Source organism: Pezoporus wallicus, unplaced genomic scaffold (genome assembly GCF_028554395.1).
Source record: "Pezoporus wallicus isolate ANWC-B61680 ecotype Strahan unplaced genomic scaffold, APGP_CSIRO_Pwel_v1 contig_13283, whole genome shotgun sequence".
Classification (NCBI taxonomy): domain Eukaryota; kingdom Metazoa; phylum Chordata; class Aves; order Psittaciformes; family Psittacidae; genus Pezoporus; species Pezoporus wallicus.
In genome coordinates, this window is record NW_026638878.1 from 1 (window position 1) to 19,187 (window position 19,187).

The 19,187-nt window shown below is 40.4% G+C and overlaps 1 protein-coding gene across 2 annotated transcripts in view; it reads left to right on the forward strand.

Annotated features, from left to right (window-relative positions):
- The first annotated feature begins 6 nt into the window (after window positions 1–6).
- The window catches only part of HMG20A (high mobility group 20A), a 40,358-nt gene continuing 21,177 nt past the window's right edge, over window positions 7–19,187 (forward strand). Inside the window, exon 1 of one of the 2 annotated variants that reach the window (XM_057412955.1) lies at window positions 7–22. The gene's annotated coding sequence lies outside the window, so the exon portion shown is untranslated. Of the gene's footprint in view, window positions 23–237; window positions 257–19,187 lie in introns of those variants that run through there. The other variant, XM_057412956.1, reaches the window with a different exon arrangement.

The following is a 19,187-nucleotide window of genomic DNA, read 5'->3' on the forward strand; positions in this document are numbered from 1 at the left end:
CCTGGGGAGCCGCCGCCCGCAGGTCAGTCGGGAGCGCCGCGCCCGCGGGCCCTTCTCTGCTCCTCTCCTCTCCCCTCCCGGGGCCGCCGGGCACCGCTCCCGCCGCGGTGGGAGCAGGGAGGCGAGGAGCGGCCCCCCTCGCGCCGCTGCCGGCGGCCCGGGGTCGGCCTTCCTCAGCGGCCAGGCCTGGCGGCTTTCGTGCCTGGCTCCCGCTTGCCGAGCTTGCCGGCCGATGCCCGTTTGCTGTGGCCCGCCGGTGAGGAGGGCTGGGGTGTCTGCCGGAGCTCGCGTTGGGTGAGGGGGAAGAGCTGGGCGAGGGTCTGGGCGCTTGGCTTCCTCTGTGCTTCCTTCTAACCCTTATCTCGTCCCTCGTTTCCCACGGAGCGATGAGAGGTGTTAATATTTGGTGGCTCCTTAATTCTGTTTGGTTTTTGTTTCATTATGTCCATTCACTGTTTCCATCTCAAACAGATCATTTGTCATAGTACGGTGTTCTAGTACTTCTTTCCAGTAATAGGTGTTTACATTCAGCTGCCTGTTTCTGAGGAACTTAAAGTTCCTTACTATGAAGGTGGCAGAGAAAGCCCCGAGCCTGGAAGTGCAAACACTGGAGCCACGTGCCTTGTGAGGCGCCATTCATTCAAATCTGCGGTACCAGGTCTGGCCCTCCCTGGAGCAAACGGCTGAGTGCTGCCCTGGTGTTGGGCCCTTGGAGAGAGCTAGGAGTAGCTGTGGAGCTGGCTGCTGGGAGATGTTCTAAGGTAGCAATCCCCAAATCATCTTGTGAGGGAGAAAGGAAGGTGTAATTTGGTGTTAACTTAGTGGCATCTAGGAAAAAGAGGGAAGGCAGGACAAGTGTCAAACCTCCTTTTTACTCAATAAAAAAGGAAAATCCTGTTCACAGCAAAGGGAGCTTCTGGTTTGTAGAGATGCGGCCTCCATTTTTTGTGGGGCTGTACATGCTTATCAATAAAGACCCACTTGTTAGCGTGCACCCCCAATATATGTATATTCATTGATTTATTATCAATATGGGTACTACAGGTACTGGTTTATCAATACGGGCACTACTGTACTGTTGCATACTTCATAAAACATACTGAAATATATAAAGGGAAGATGAAATAAACAATAGCTTAAAATATTTATTAAAGTTTTCTTCTTGCATCTCGGTAGGTTGTGTTGCATGTGTGACCAACCTGAGGCCATGGTTCTGGAGCACTTACCTTTCACAGTTTGGTTAGGACTGCTCTCTTCTAAGCACAGAAGAAGCTAGGTCTCATCTTCGCATTAGTACTACTGCAGGGGGAACTTTACAGTTATTGCCTTTGTCAGCAGGTTAAGTCTTGTTCGATCTTTGGAAACATTCTTTGCTGTGGAAAGTAAACTGTGTAGGTGGACTGAGCTTGGCTAAAGCCATGTAGTGACAGAACTGGGCTCAATAGTATGTGGGAACCATGCTCTAGCAAGTTCATGTATGTTATTGTAAAGTGGTACCCCTTGATTTCAGAAAAATATAAACAACCAACTGTTGAAAACAAAGAGTTTATTTTCATCATCTGTGTGCTGGGTTTTTTTGTTTTGTTTTGGTTTGTGGTTTGGGTTTCGCTGGTGTTTTGTTAGATCCAGGCCATATGTGGAGGGGCACAGACTATCTGTTGTTTGAAGTTACTAGTGAAGTGCTGGTTTATCTTTTTTCGCCTTGCACAGCTATGTTACATGCTTGTTAGAAGGGATGTGGAACTCAGCTTTTCTGAAACTATACCAATCACTGGCAAATCCTGTAACTTTGGAGTCCAGGAAACGGAGGGAAGCCGATTCTTTTTTTTTTTTTTTCCTCTGTCCTTAGCAGTCTGGCATGTCTCAGAATAGAGGTTGAGATGACCAATTCTAAGGAGGTCTAGGCTTACAAATGGTGGCTAAAGAAGAGCATTGAGGCTAGTCTTAAAATACTGCTCTTCTGTAGAGGGTACTAGCAGCTTTCAGAATAGAACGTCTGAAGATTGTGTGTTTTGATTGTAAAGGTTAGGTTTTGCTCAGGGTGTGGCACATAGAAGGTAATGCACCTTTTATGGCTCAGGAAAGGGAGGAGGTAGTCTTGTTTCTTACACTGATACTTCTTTAGCACCTGAGAATGGGGTTCAGCTCTTCCATGTGTACCTGGCTCAGGAGATGACTATAATAAACTGCAATACTTTGCAATAAAGCAACCAAGGAGGAGAGAGATTCTTACTGTTTTCCATCTTCTGGTCTTGCAGGACATTTCCCTAGAGAAGTCCAGGCTTTCCGTGCCTGATGACCAGCGGCTGTGCGGAGACGTGCTGATTTCCCTCATGCTGCCTCTGAATGAAAGTGCCTGTGAGCTGTGTTTTTGCTTTGTACCTGCATCACAAAGTTCTTAGTGTCAGAGCACCGGAACTGAGAAAATTGTAAACTACTGCATTCACGTTAACTTTGTAAGTTTTCTTTGTTAGTGCATCTATTCACAGTGTGTTTAAATACAAGGTCACTTAGTATCAAGGTGTGCCCAGTTAGCAAGGGATACTTTTGGCCTGCCAAAGGAAGCTCAGCCTTCCATACTAAGTGCTTCTCTTTGATTAAATAGTATTTATTTTAGGGCCAGTTCTTGGCTGAATTTTTGCCTCCAGCTTACCACTGACTGGGACAAAGGTTGCAGGCTAATCGAGCGTGTTTCACTACAACAGGCTGATACAGGTTTCTGAACTCTTGTTGTACCTCCTGCCCTCTCCAGGCTGTGATTGAAAAACTTTACTCCCACTCACTGTTACTGAAGTGTGCACAGAGCTGTGCTGATTTCTTTCAGTATTGTGGTATGTATTGTGAGAGCCTGTTGGATGTAAGAGCACAGGTGAAGAGGCTGCACCTATAACAGTCAGGATACTCGTCTGATAATCATCTGTGAGAGAGAAGGACAGCTCAAGGGAACTATCATGAGGACAGTAAGGTGAATGAAGAAAGGTGGTCTTTTTTTGCTAGTTGTTTATGTACCCTTTCTATCTATAATTTGTTTAGTTTTGGAGAGCTCCCAAAACTGGGTTGTTTTCTGCATTCCTTTAAGCTTATATTTTTTTACTTCCATGATCCCCCTTGGTAATAAAAGAGGGGTATTTCTTGCATTCATGGGAACTGTTAAACTTCAGTTCTTTTGAAGATGTGAAGAGTGGCGAATAAAAACACTTTAAAGTGTTCACTAGGTATGAATTTACTAAGAACAGTTTGTTCTCAGAAACCACTATTATTTCCCCAGTGGATTTGTTCATGAAGAGCGGGTGAGGCCGGTTGATGTCTGTTTGAAATATGCAGTGCAACTGGTAACTTAAACTTTGGTTAGTAATGTAGGTCAGCCTCCATTGGCAAGATCTTCAATGTTGTGTTGCTGTCTGACTACAGAACTGGCTTGTTCCTGCTCCAGTGGCATCAGTTGCGGGGCTGTTTGCTCAAATGGCAGCCATTAGTTTTTTCTGTGTGTAGTTTAATGCTGATCTTTGATTTTTGGGGGCAGAACTACTGAATCTGAGTTTATACATGCACTGCCAGTGTTAGTCCGAGCGGGATAGGACAGATATTAAGCAATTTAAAACAGAGTATAGCTTTGCAATAATCTCTTCCATAATGGGATTGTTGGGATGTGTCTGTTAAAGCTTTTTATATGCAAGTTAATCCCAAAGAGGGTTAATTGTCATTAAAGGAATAACTTACATTGTTCATACCTCTCTATTAGGGACTGACATTCTATTCCTGAAGGACTAAACAGTTTGATAAGGACAGCTTTAGGTGAATTGCAGCTAGGGTTAGTTTTGAATGACTGTTCAGCTGGGAGGAATCTTTATTCTTTGTTACAGGGGAACAAAACCAGTAATGGTGGAATAACTGAATGCCTCCAAGTTCTGAATTTATTAGGAGATCTTCCTTGTTCCTTGACCCTACTCTTACAAATACTGATGTACTTTGAAGAAAACTTGTCTTTCAGAAATGACATTAGGAACATGACTGACTAGATCTTTTTAATGTTAGATGGAGGCTGTGTGAAGCAGTCTTCAAAGAGCCTCGTTAACAATTTTGATCCTAGGAACGAATGATCCTGCTTTCTTTTGCAGGGGACTAGGACAGTGGCTGACTTTGGCTGTCTGATTTCAGTCTGTTGGACCGTACATCTTACATGACACACAGTGAATAACATAAGAATTTGAGAGGTATAAGATTTATTGTGGGTTGGATTGTTTGTACCATTTCTTCAGGTAAAAGGGAGTCTGCGACCTTGGGGTGTGTCTTTTGGGCATTATGGCTGGGATAAGTAAAGTGGTGAGCAACTGACACCCTTGCTTGTAGGTCAAAAAATTGCAGTAGCCTGAAAATGTGAAGAGTTGGTTTAGTCCAAAGACTGAGTGGCATGAAGTTGTGTTACTGATAATAAAAATGTGTGAAGTCCATGTGAGAATGAAGAGAGTGGAAATGTCATTTATTAATTGAATTCAGGAGACTTTGGACTGATAGAATTTATTCTGATTGCTTTTTCCATTTTATTTCCTTCCACTAACTAGTGCAGAGTACAGAGGATTTTTTGGCAATTTAATGAATTACTGGGGGAAAGTTGACTTTTGTTTTATTGTTGTGTTCACATATGAAAAGAGAAATTCATAACTTTAATTATGCAGTGGTATTTGAGGGATTGTTTGCAGCCAAAAAACTCTCAAAGCTCTTAATCGCCCTTCAAAATAACCTGTCATCTATAGAACTTGCTAGGACTTTAAGTAGTGGTATATATGATTTGTGCTTTCTACTTGAGGGTGTAATTCTCAAGGCGTGCGAGCTAGTGAGCGTTCACTGTTGTTGCCTTCTGATGCTAGCACTCATGCATGTTGTTGGCAAACTGTTCCAAAGAGCTGATGAGATGAAAACTTTGCTGGTAAATTAATTTAAGGGCTTTGAGAAGTTGCAAACAGAGCAGTTGGCATGAACATGAGTGTGTGCATGAGAGGCGAGTGTGGCTGCTGGGAATAGTAAGATGGGAAAGTGGTAAGGCCCATGGTTTAACTGTAACATAAAACTGATGTGCATAAACCATAAAAATTATGAACAAAATCAAGGGGGTACTCAACTGTAGCTGCTGCTCTGGATCCATACTGGTACAAGAAACAGTTGCTGAAAGGCCAGTTCTGTTCCTTTTCTTTATCCTGTTGCTTAGATATCCCAGCAAGTGCAGGGAATGAGGGTAATTTGGGGTTTTTCTTAGAAAATAAGTTTAATGGAGGACTAAGAAATACTTAATTGTTATGGTGAGACCTAAAGAGGTACATAATCCTTCACTGTGGTTGGATGGGTTCTTGGACTGTCTGAACTGAATGGTGATTAAATAGGTCTGACTTCTTATGTCTGTTCTGTACTTCCTTGTAATTCAGGTAAGTGTTATGACAGGAATTAATGGAGGGTGTGATTTTTCTGTATTTGTTACTCAAGCAAGAAACAATTTGTTTCTCTTGGAATTCCCTTGGCTGCTTGTTTCGAAGCCTTGGACATAAGATGGTGTGCTGTTATTGAGCTCTGGAGTTCTGTTTGCTTAAAACTAGTAATGGACAAAACATCGGTAATACAAATGAACTTTTCTGGGGAGAGGTGACTGTCATTTGTGTAAGAATGGGCCGAATAATACTCTGAGGCTTATAACTCTGGGAACGTAATTATATGTTGACCAGAGGTTGAATTTCTGATATAATAGAGTTAGTCTCCTATGCTAGCGTTCAAAATATGCTGTGTTTGACAATATATGGAAAGTGTGAGTCTCCATAGTTGGAAAAGCAGTGGAGAGCTGTGGCAAACAAGTTCTTATAACAGTATGAGACTATACAACAGAGAAAACGGACCAACACCAAGCAAAGTACTGAAAACAGTAAACTGTAGATCTGCTTTCACACTTTTAAATCTGGAGCTTGCTAGCATCACATTTCTGTGAAGAAGACTGGGAGTTGTTGGGAAGTGTTCCCAATACAGGGTAAATGGCACACAGAGGTAAGAGGAGAAAGCTTGGTGTCCATTTTAGGTTTTGTTTGGGGTTTTGGGTTTGTTTTGTTTTTTTTCTTTTCCTGGCGTTCCAAGCCTTTTTCTTTGGTGCAGTACTTCTCTTGTGTTCCAGTTCTCCACAGTTTGAGAATAAGCATAATCTTCCTTGTTTTCATTTTCACTTATCCAGCATGTTGACAAAGACATTTTCTTATCCATAAAGGATAAAAAAAATTAAGACTTATTGAAGAAAGATATTCCATTTAAAGCTGCCATATCTTCAGATACACAAGCACCTTGTTGGAATGCCTCAGTCATCACAAATTCTGTAGGTTTTCTAGATCAAATGAACAAATCTACTGTATTTCTAAAAGTCCTGAACTACAATAAGTATATTGGAGTGCTCTTGTTTCTCCTCCAGGTTGTATTTTTCAATGAGCAGGTCTTAGTTCTTGCTACTTCCATCTGAATGTCTGTGACTGTCTCTAGGAAGGAGAGCTTTAAGAGAGGAGATGGAGGATTGTGATGCAAACCAGAGTACTAAAGCGGTGATAAACTGGGAGGAATTTTGAAAACTCAATGGAGGCAGTATAGCATTAGAAGATTCCTTGGTTCTTTTGGAATTTAAACTTTGCCAATGCAAAATTGAATAGCAGCCACAGGAAGATGATAGTGTTCCTGTGTGCCTGGTTAGCAGTGTAGCTCTGTAAAAAACATGGCAGAGCAGGGTTTTTTTCAGTCTGGAAAAACTTGAGGCAGTTGCTATCATAGGTAACCATACTGAAGTCCTTTGGAGCAGATTTCTGGCTTGGGGTACATTTCCTGCAGTATATTTTAGCTGGTATTGCACATGACTCATGTTACTGATGAAATGAAATTGAGATAATCAATATTTGACTAAATCCCCACTGTTTCAATATGTGAAAACATGACAGAATAGACTGCTCTTCTGCTGAGTTCAGTGTATATTTGCTGCAGTTCATCAAAGACACATGTGTGATAAGTATCCTTTGTTAGAAGAAATGAATCAGAATTTGTGGAATTCAAGTTCTGTTTCCAGACTTATGGGAAAGACTTTCAGCTGTCATCCAGAAAATGGATGTTTGGCTTTAGATTGGAAAGAAAAAAACCCTGAAAATGTCAAGTCATTTTATGAGATAATCCTAATTTTATCTGGTAGTTACATTTCCTCCTACTTATGGCTATTTTGGGGCCCTCAGTTACTGGAATAGCTTCACATATTCTTCATTTCTGGCACCACTAGAATTTGAGTGAGAGCTGAATCTCTGGTTATAGGGTTATAGAAACATAAGTCACTAACTCCTTGCTTCTTGCATCCCTTTTTCTTCTGCCAGCTGTAATGTCATTGGATCCTTTCCTGAGCCATTTTACTTTCAATCTGGCATAAACTAGTTTGCTAAATGAAGGAAAAGCTGTTCTATTTCTTTAGCATGCTAATAAGCATGAGTTGACCAGTGAAAAGAGGTGCAAGGCTGAAGATGATGCTGTATGACTAGTTAGTAGTTAAATAGGCATAGGATGCCATAAAACTGTTGTCTTAGTGGAGAGCTATTGTCTGCACCTTCTAGCACTTGGCTTATCTTCATGTAGGCAGATGACCTTTCTGAATGCTTCCCTGATGTCATGTGAACATTAAAACTGACTACTAACAGAATTGAGTCCAGAAAGATATCTTTGGTGATTATGGGTGGCTCATAGCTTAACATGACCCTTTACCACACATGGGAGTGGGAGTTTCCGCACACATTCTTTCTTTAATAAGCTCTGGTATTTATTTGAGCCCTCGGAGTCTTTTCAACTATATCTGAGCTGGTGGAAGATACCCAGCTTCCCCTCTTGCCTGCCATTCCCCAAAGGGAGGAGGTAGGGGGTTAGAGCAGCTTTGTGGAAAGTCCAGTAAGATGTGGAGATTGCCATAACCAAGTGAGAAAGGAGAAGAAAGACCTTCCCTTCTCTTTGGCAGCAAGCTACTACTCTATAACCTATCCTTTGGTTATAGCAAAATATGCAGGGCTTGAAAAAGAGATCTGAAAATTGTATTAATCTAATGGTTAACTCGTGCCATGGGTATTTTGCCAGTTTCCCATTCTTCTCCATCAGTTGACAGTAGCATATAAATCATTTTGTGACATTATCAGCATTCTGTAGACTGTTTAGTAACAGCAAACACTTAATCAAAATGGATGCATTTTGTTTTAAAACTCTGAGTATAGGAAAAAGACAGAAAAAAACATCTGAAACATGTTAGTTTGATCCTTGGGTTCTTAAATGTTAATTTAAAGTCACTAATGATTGCTCTCCATGTCTTTGAACAAAATGGCGTCAAGTTAAGGCTTCTTGGTTACTTAGGAAGAGAACGTGACAGCTACTTTTTCAGTAGTTGTGGTCTACTAACCTGGTTTAGCTTCTTGTTTTTAAAGACTCAAGCAAACCAGACTTCAGATTTGTTCACGTTTAAGCTAGTATATTTTTAGTCCTGAAAATGAATGCAGGGCTGCATTTGTTTAACTTCTTGAAAGGATACATTTATCAAATAACTTAATCAGAATTTATTGATATAAGTTCTTAGCTTATAGTGCTAGCTTGCAAAAGCATGGTAGGATCCAAGTGACTGCTAGAGTAGAAAGTTGTACAGATTTACTGTGTAACTGCTATGTGGGACAGCTGATGCAGTGGTGCTTCTTTTATTTTCAGTCTTTAAAACAAGACTGGGTAATGGTTATGTAGATATGCATTCCTCCATGGGTTTCTTTTTTTAACGGAGGGTAAGGGCCAATTCAAATGGGTCAGTCTGGGTGATCACAGTCATCCCCTCTAGCCTATCCATGTGGATATGCTGCAGCTTTACAGACAGGAAATAAGCTTTTTTTTTTAGTTCTAGCCTAGAAAACTTCCTTGAAAGTGCAAAAATCTTGCACATTTTCATACTAGGCTAATGAAAACGATCTTTGTGTTGCCATAAGATTTGTTTTGACTGGTCATCTATTTCCATGTGGGTATAAAAAGATACAGAATTAATAACTGCATGTTAAATTTAGACTGCAAGACTTCACATGAACTGTTCTGAATGGTGTTCTGAACATCATCCCAGTATCAAAAGTATTTTCCTTACTTGAGAAACCTTTTCTGCTAATACTGTTTTAGCCTTAAAAATTATTACAAGCATGAAAAAATGTGAACTCTGTTATAGATGGCTTCCTTGTTTTTTCTCCATAGGAAAAGGCTTTAAATGTTTGGGGGTTTTTTAGGTACATTACTTGCATAATTTTACTGCCAATTGTAAAAACATACATTCTATTCCAGTGCCATTTCAACAAAGTATTTCTCAAGGGAATTGCAGAGAAGACACTTATCAGAAGGGTTTGCAAAGCAGGCAGAAAATAACAGATTACAAGAAACTTTCCATCACGTTCCTAAAGATTATGTTCTTGTGTTGCTGTTGTGTGGAAAATAAAAGTATTGTAAGTATTGATATGCAAGTAAGCGTGCACAAAGGGTTTAAATATTTATAGTGAGGAAGAGTGGGAAGACAGGAGATTTCCAATGCATAGGAAAGGCGTTGGAAAAAAACCAAAACTTCAGCTATTATCTCTGTCTTTATAGCATAGGCTTCTGGGAATTATGTTTAGAAAATGTTTTTACTTTACTGATGCACAGTTCTTTATTCTCAGCTCTGAGATCAGTAAGGCTTCTCGGATAAGTGTCTATAATTGCCTTTTTATAGAGACATTTACATAATGCTATATAAATGTAGGAACTCATTGGTCTATAGCTCTGTTGCATGGTTGGGCTTTTTTTTCACTTCCAGTGGATCAGTGACTGACATATAGAAGACTCCAGGCAAGTGATATGGCAGTACTGTGATAATGCAACCTTGCAGTAATATATTAACTCAAAGTTATCATGAAAAAGGTACAGTAGCCTGTCATATGCAGGTAAATTATACTCAAATGAATTGTCAGTTTACAGTACCTTCACTTTTGAGGCTTATAAGTGTTTCTGGTTCTGAACTCACTTGGTAAAATCTTACTACTGCAGATGTGTATGTATATCATTGTAATTAAAAATACAGAGATTTGACCAGTTGGGAGTTTGTGCAGATCAGAGAAACAAGCATTTGCTGTGACCTTCTCCTGCTAAATAACTTAGTGCTTGAAAGGTAAATGAAATAGAAAGTAAACGCCCCAAAGAAGCTAGACAGTATATCAGCAAAGGTGGATAAGGAACTAGAATGGCTGTTTATTTGAAGGAAGAGGTAAGGAATGACAAATCATTGAAACAGTTTATAAATCAATTGCTTTGGGATATTGAACACAAAGGAGGGGTTGCAAGTGTGTTGTGTTAAATACTGCAGTAACAAACCATGGTTTGTAACTGCCTTGGAGAAGCTCAAAGACCTGCCTTCAAAGATGGTACCTCCCAGCCTCGTTTGTGGCAGCAGTCAAGTCTCATCTGTTGTAGTTGTATTAAGGAAGAAATATGTGGTTATTTGGGTAGGGCCTGGGGAGGTTGTTGCATGCTACTAATGGCATGTGTGCTTGGGAGCTTTCATCTCAGACTGGCACAGATGGTCTCTTCCATTTTTGGTAAAGTGGAGGCTTGCTTTTTTCAGATTTAACTCCCTGTTGTCATGCAGGTAGTAAGCATATCCTCTGTGAGGCTAGAAATGACAGCTTGCCATTTGCTTGTATGCAGTGAAGGGCTTGGTGTTACGGTATATTCTTGGTCCCTTAGTTGCTTACCCCTGTAGTCTTATGAAAGGTATGCAGTTTGTTGTGTCCTCCACTCAAAGGACAAAATAGACTGAACGTAGTGGAGTGGCAAATGCAGGAGCCCAGAGCTAAGCTTTCCATTTGAAGAAAAGAATAAAACCTACTTGAAGCTGCTACTGAATTAAACCTACTTTGAAATCACTGAAAGTTGGGTTCTGTGTAGTGAGCCCCTCTGAAATGACAACTTGCCATTGGTGCTTACAATTTGTTTAAATGGTTTGAATGGAGTAAATACTGCTTGTTGTGCTTAGAGTTGAGAGTAAATCTGAGCTTTACACAAAGGGGTAGGGAATCTGTGTATGGGCAGTATAATACTGAAAGTCTAGCTTTACCTTCAAAAGTTGGAGAGAAGATCCTGGGTCCCTTGCTAAGGTTGCTCTCAATTAATTTATTTTTAATTACTGTTTTCCCTCCTCCCCTCCTCATTAATAGCTGAATGAAATGAAAACTTCCCATCTCTGTTCTGGGGGTGCCCTTCCAGCTTCAGGGAGTAGGAGAGGTGTTGTCTGATACTCCTCTATTGCTGGGGCCTTTGTAAGGATTTTTTTTCAACTGCTTTAATGTTCTGTCTTCTGTTCACTGCTGTCTCTGTCCTGGGAATGAACAGTGCTTATTTCTTCAGCTGTTGGTAGCCTTCCTAACAAAAAAAAAAAGCAGTGAAGGCATTTGCTGGTTTACTTCTGTTTTGACCAGAAGCTTTTTAGCTAGAATACATTGCTAGTGGCTGCCATAAAGATGACCTTCATTCTGGTTTTGAGTAGGTGTTGGGACCAGATAATCTCCAGCAGTCCTTTCTAGTCTAAAGCAGTGTTTGAGTCATTAAATGTGACTGATACAAGAGATGTATTTCTTGGTTTATGGAAGTGGATTTAATTCAGTATAGCAGAAACTATGGACTTTTCTCACATGGATTCCTTTTACTTCCTTCTCAGCTGGGCAGTAATAGGCAACAAAATAAATGTGGTGACTAGACATAATGCCTTCCCTATGTCTAACTGGCTTTCTGACTGAGATCCACCCAGCCAAGCACTTAATGCTTCTGTGGATCTCAGTCAGCAAAGCTAGTTAGAATCTGCAGGGTTTTTTAAATGGTTAGAAGATACTTACATATAAAATGTGTGATTATCAGGTGATACTAGGAAATGTTACTGGGAAGGGCATTTTAAGTAGAAATACAAGTTAATGGAAACTAAGACATGGATACTTGAGTAGAAGAAAGTTTCAGTGTGCAGTGGATGAATGTTTCTGCTGCAGATGACACATGCTTCAATTGTCAAGAAGAATACAGGTTTTTTACATGCTGAAATTTTGAACAGTCTTTCCTACTCAGCTTAATGAGTTGGTGTAGTTTCAAATAATAGGCTGCTCCTTTTACTTGTCTTTCACATGCTGAACTCCAAGGCCTAGGCTTACTACACTGTGGATGGGAGATGTGTGTGGTGCAGTAGTCCTCTGGGCCTCTCAGAGCTCTTCATTTACACATTGCAGCCAGCTCTTGGAGATTTACTCATTGCTGTTACATCTAAGGAAGAAGTAGGAGAGGTGACCAGCCCTCTCATCATATATATCCTTCAGCAATATGCTCATTGCTGAAGACTCAGTATGCGCTGCTTATGGCAGCCAGGTAAGGGTTACTTAAAGATTTACTGAAGGGTTTCTTCTGGAGTGGATGTTTTATCATGGAAAACAAACTGAACCTGCTGGATTCTTTTTAGTGAGCTTACCAGGGAGCTTTGGAATGCCAGGGGCTTATTTTGTCTACAGTTATACATAGATGACCCTTTCTAGAGGTCAAGAAACAGTTCTAGGGTGGGAATTGGCTGTTTCAGGAGACTGTTAAAGACCAGGAAAGCCAAGCTTCCATTACTATAGCACCTCGTTTTATTTGAGGAAGTCTCGAAGCTCAAATGTGAATGCTAAAGTTTTCATAAAAGCTGAATACTTTCTGCTTTTAAAAATATAATGTTTCAAAAGCAGTATCCTGCTTTTTTGCCTTTGTTCTGGGACATGTGGGAAAGAGCAAAATACAGATGGGTGCCTTTCCAGAGGAGCCAAAAAGACAGTTGTGTCACTGAAAAGCCCCTGATCTAACTGTTAGGATTAAGTGTGGTAATGGATACTCAGGTAATTCTAACAGGCTGCAAAAGTAACCAAGGAAAATAAGTTTTCCAGATACGCAGCACTGTGTTGGCACTTGTGTTGTAGAATGTTTAGGATCAACAAATCAAAAAAGGCAGATCATTGCCCAAACTCTTGTTTTCTGCCAGTTTGCTGTCTGTTTCTGATCAAGGCAATGAACTTTGGATGATGAGGTTATAGCGAGGTGAAATCTATGTTGTAGTCCTTCTGAAAATACAAATAGTTTTCCATTTTCCCACTCTTCAGTGCTCTGTAAACCAGTGTTACTGACCTTTCGTCAAGGATCACAGAGACTTGAGTTCTTATTTCTCTTTGCAGTAAGAATTGTGTAATGTGTATTCAGGTCAGATTCTTATGACTTCTGGATGTCTGAAACTAAGCAATGCCTAAAGGTTAGTTGAGATGTTAAAAATTAAATAGCTACCAAGCTTAACCCTTTTAAGACTGGTTCTGTTGTTAGGTTGTATTCTTAGCTCTCAGATTTCCTGTAGGGCCTTCTTTAAACCAGCTATGCATCTTTACCCATATATAGGGGTGCTGGGATAATGTTTATGCTTTAGCTCAGAGGAACCTTATTTACTTAACAAATATATATAGAAATGAAATCAGTAAAAGGGAATGTAAAAGCAGTATAAATCTTTGCCGTTTGCTAAATACGGTAAATACTCAAAGCTGAATGCCAAATACCTTTCAGAACATTTATAACATGAATTAGGATTACTTTCAAAAGTGCTTGAGACTGTTATGTGCAAGACCTCCATCTTCATGAATGTTCAGTCTTCAACTTGGTTGAAAAGATCTACATTCTTTTTTAGGACCGAATTCACTGTGTATGCAGATCAACTTAATTTTGCAGAGCTTATGCAGGCTTCCAATTTGCAGTTCCTTTTTTCTAGCAGTTGAGGAGTGGCTCTGGAAGAGGGAAGTTGGAAGAGCAGATAATTGTAGGCCTTAGCCACACTTTTACCAGGTTTTGTTTGCTGTTTGGCTCTAAGCTCTAGGCACTGATGCTCTGCTCTTAGGCACTATTTTCCCCTGGCTTCTTTTGACTTCTTCCCTATGACATGACAGGATAGGCACAAAGAAGAGATTGCAGCATCAGTAAAGAAGGCAGTGAGGTGAGCCACTGTCCTCACAGCAATTTGTTTGGGCTACTGGAAGTGGCTTGGGAATCAGATAAACTATTGCAAATACTTACCTGTTGCTTTGAGCACTCAGCCTAGGCTGCGTAGGCATGCTGCTGGCATGGCTTCTTGCCTTTCAAATCCTACTCCAGCTGCAAAATGAAGTGTGTTCCATTATGTATGCTACAGGTGGTCCAGGAATGTGCTCTGCCAGGAATGGCTTACAACTGGAGAGCAGTTGGACTACCCCAGTAGGCTTATGCCATTGTTTCTGTTTTACTTTGATTTACATTCATGATGCTAAATAGCATCACTTCCTGGTGCCTTTGATGGATTAAGGTAAGGATAGGTAAAGCTTTAACTCGTCTACTTTCTGCTGTTTATATCACTCAGTTATTTTCTGGAGCCATGGAAGTATCTGGGTTCTTGTATGACTTTAAAATGTGTGCTTTCCCTTTTGGTGGTAAGGGGGTTTGCCTACTAAGAGCATATAGTTTCTTTCATCTAAAATTTTCCTAGGATTTTATTTTTTTAATTCATGCTTTGGGTATTGGCACTGGTGAAAGGAGCTCTCTGCTGCTTCGAGAGAGAAGATGCTTTGCCAGGATCCTGCTGTCATTTTGGTGCACTTCATGCAATACACATCCAGACTTTGGTTTGTGATACTTGCTAGCCTATTACCAGAGAGCTTTAAGAACATATTAAAACCAGATAATCCAATCCAGATCTTCACTATTCTTGCTCTTACAAATAATTTGATAGTGTCAGTTCTGTTAGTCTTCTAAAGGGAAAGAAAGATCAGAGTGAATGCTTATTTACCTGTTGTTTTACACAACTGAGGCTATCTAAAACTTGAGATTTCTTCTAAATGGCAGATTTTAATACCTCATACTCATTTTATGTTGGAATAGTGCAAATCAACAGCAAGAAGAGCAGCAGAAATAAATGGAAGCTTGCATGTCATCTTTTCCTCTAAAGATGGGTCCTTTCAGAAAGTAGGCAGGATTCATTGCCTGTTCTGTGTGAGAATTGCTGATTCTTCCCACACTTCATTTCCTCTAACCTTTGTCCCCATACCCATATCAGTGTCTTTAAAATATCCCGTTCTGTGCTGTCTTTGTGGCTCTTGAGGTCAGAGTAGATGCTTTCGTGTTGGGTCATGAAGCCTGTGGAGAGAGTCATTCTTTTAAGTATACACTCAATTCCTCCTTCAGTATATTCTCACATCCAAAATATTCAACCCCATATTCTGTGAAATGGTCAGTAATGACTTGTTTTGGTGGGTGTGTATGAGAAATTCCAATCTGTATTCCTCTGTGGCAGCAGCTAGGGCTTCATCTCCCACAACTGAGTTAGGAGTATATGCTTGCTGCCCTGCTTTTGTGGTGAGGTGTTGAAAGAGAGCAAAAGTGCTGCAAGAGATTTAAAAGTGCTGCAAGAGATTTAAAGTAACATCTTAATCTCAGCAGCAGTACCCTCTCTTCAGCTGTTTTATTCGGAGATGTGTAACTTTTCACTTCACTGGCCAGTCACAGTGGGGATTCTGCGACACTCAGTTCTCTCTACTTCAGAACACTTGCTTGGGAATTAAAATAGTTGTGAAGCATTAATTGCTACTGCTTGTTGTTTCAGTTCTGTGATGCTCATAAATGTTAAAGCTGGGCAAACACCATAAAAAATTTCAGCCTGTTCATTTTCATTTCTTAATAAACTGCTTTGCTCGTGGCACTTGTGTGTTTGCCTTCTGCAAGCAGTGAAATGATTGAATCTTCCTGACATAAATGATCAGAGGAACCGAACTTGAATTTTGAAGGAAAGGAGCTGTTTACTTGCTAATGGGGAAGCTGACAGGATCTGGGGAAGTCTTGAATGATTTAAAAGCACTGTGGTTTCAGAGATGTGTCTGTGCTCCAGGCGTGGTTTGTATCTGTTCCATAGCTGGTGGTTGTGGGGTTTTTATGGGGTATCCCTTTTGCCTTGTTGATATAAAAGTACCTGTTGGAAAACGTTGTTCTATGAAATATGAGGTCCTCAGATCCTAGGGGGATTTCCAAATGACAGAGCAGGTGAAGAAGTAGACTCAGTGCCCATAGTAACTGGAAATGCAGAGGTTTCACACGTAAATGACAAAAGCCAATGCCACCCCTGCTAGTCACATACTGCAATTACATTAGGTAGAGTGATTCATTAAAAGAAATCTCAAGGTTTATTTTGATACTGATTTTTTGTGCTCTGAATGGTTTATATTTTCTCATCTCATCTATAACACAAGGATTGAATTAATTTTGCAGAGTTGTGAATGTTAATGAAATTATTTCAATGGCAACTGATACTATCCTTAAGAAAGTTAATTCAGAATAAAAAGAACTGTCCTAATCCGTAGATGCCTAATAGCTATAATGAAGGGTTGGAAAACAAAGCCTCCGCTCTGGGTACCTGCACCACAGTTAGTGATTTTAGCTGTCTGGGGGTGGACAGCACAACTAATTGTACAGTCATCTCATTGTGGCGATTTTCTTTTGCCTTGGGCCATCTAAAAACCTTGTTTGTTGTTGATGCAAAATGTCTTTCATGTGTGAAGGAAAGGGAATTCAGCGTGGAGCTGTTCTTGCTTTTGTCTGTAGAGTTGAGTAGATAACTTTCCTGAGTAAGGGCTTAAATTCCAGAAAAGAGGAGGATTTTATATATACGAGATCTCATATATGCCCCATCCTAATGCATTTATAAAAATATGAGTAGAATGTAGGATTCAACACTTCAAAAATACATTTTTGCAGATGTTTGGAGGATGTTCCTAAGGTTTGAATATGAACAGGTTTCTTAGCACAAAGATCCAAATGAACTTAGCATAAAACTAACCTTTACAACTCTTCCTTCTTTCAGCTGCTTGGAAATGCAGCAGGACTCTGGAATCTTTTTTCCCTGCAAGTCTTCATTTTGGTCTCTAGTGCTGCTTTGCTTTTACTGGCAAGAAGTAAAAATAAAAACACTGGCTGTTCTCTGGTATATCCTTCTGGTCTGACAGAAGAGCCTTCATCCCATTAGGTTTGGCTTGCAATTTTCCTAAAGTCACACAAAGACCTTTGTCTAATGAGTTGCCTGTAGGGAAAAAGTCAAATCCGACTTTTGCAGTCAGGGATGTTGGATAATGTGCTTCTGCTGCAGCTTGGTGGAAGAAAATGTCTTGCTGTCGAGAGAATCTGAACTCTGACAGCTCCAGAAGCATTGTGGTTTTAATTGGAGATGTTCTTGCTTCAGTTTTCATTCTGATAGTCTGGCTACATGCAGGATTTTCTCTCAATAAATCATCTGCATTGAAATTACTTATATTATGAAGTGCTTGGACTCTGATGCTTAGATAAGGAGCACTGGGGCTCTTCTGTGACGTAGCACATGATTTAGTTTAATCTGTTATGCTCTTAATGGTAAAGTTGGGATCTGTTTGTTCTGGCAAAAAAGGGTCAGACACTTCAGGACTAGGAAATATGGGAGAAAAATCCTTCATTCAGTAGGAATGTTTCTAGAAGTAGAGCTGGCAGTGGAGTAACTGAAAGTCCTGTGGTGTTTTATACTCAGGCTGTAAATTGGATTTCTGATGCCGACTTCATACTTAAATATGCTTAACTGGAATAAATATGTATTTATAACCTTAGCTTTTAATTGGATGGGTAAATATTTTAGTAATTCTTGGAGGGGTTTTCTCTCTCTTCTTTTTTTTTTTTTTTTTCTCCTTAAGACCATCTGGTGTGGTGTAGCCATTGGAAAGGCAGCATTGCGAAGGACTCTTTTCACCCTTCTTTACCAGTGTTCAGGGCCACCTTAAGACTCTGCGTGGCTTTGGGGTGAGTAAGAAGTAAGTTTGCCTATTGCAGAGGTTGTAGAGTCCAGCCTCATTTCAGATATGTTGTGAATCACAGACTGGTTTGGGTTGGAAAGGACCTTAAGATCATTCAGTTCTAACCCCCTTGCTGTGGGCAGGGATGCCTCACACTAGACCATGTCACCCAAGACTCCGTCCAACCTGGCCTTGAACACTGCCAGGGATGGGGCAGCCACAGCTTCTCTGGGCACCCTGTGCCAGTGCCTCAGCACCCTCACAATAAAGAACTTCTGCCTTACGTCTAACCTGAACTTCCCGTTTCAGTTTGAACTCATCACCCCTTGTCCTATTGCTGCAGTCCCTGATGAAGAGTCCCTCTGTAGCATCCCTGTAGGCCCACTTCAGATACTGAAGGCTGCTCTGAGGCTGACTTTACACAAGTAAAGCAAGTTCTGTTTTGTGGCTGTTTCTTCATCTGGGGTGATCTGTGAGACAGCATGGCACAGTGTTGGAGAAGAACAGCTACTTGTAGCTTGCACTGTTGAAACAGTCTGGCCATTACCATATTCTACTGTCTCTAGGCATCCCCATTGAAGAATTGGGATGCAGATGAGCTACACTGAGGTGGTGTGCTAGATACAGTAGTTGGATTGCGCGTTTTAAATGGCATCTCTGCTGTTTGCGTAAAATGATCTGACTCTCTGAATAAACTGTGACAAATTTCATCATTTTTATTGCATGCATAAAAGGCTTTTAAATAAACTTAGGCTTTAAATTGTGCATCACCCATGTGTCTGGTTCTGCTGCCCTATAATAGTGTCATTAACAATGCAGTCCTGTTAATGAAGTTATGGCAGAGTCAGTCATTCTGTCTAGCCCCTGTCATGGGTTTGTCCTCACCCTGATTTTACAACTCCTTTTTAACTTTTCCTTTCTACTGTACAGATGTGACTAGCAATCAGATCATATGGAGCTTTCAGTCTACCCAATATATAACTCAGCTACTTCAGCTTTCTTACTAGAATGTTACAGTTATATGGCATGGCCTACAAAATTTAATGTAAGAAGAAATTAAGAAAGCTTGTTTAAATTATACTTCTGGTTTTGAAAGGTATTTGATTCCCTATTGCTTGATTCTTCCCTGTGAATTGATGCATGTAGTAGCACTTAGGTCTTTATGCTGTGTAAGTTCTTCTGTCATTTTGGCAAACTATGTTGGCACACTCTGTATTAGGTATGGTCTCTTATTGTGTGCAGCTGAAGTGCCCAGCTTGAAAACTTAAACTGGAAGTT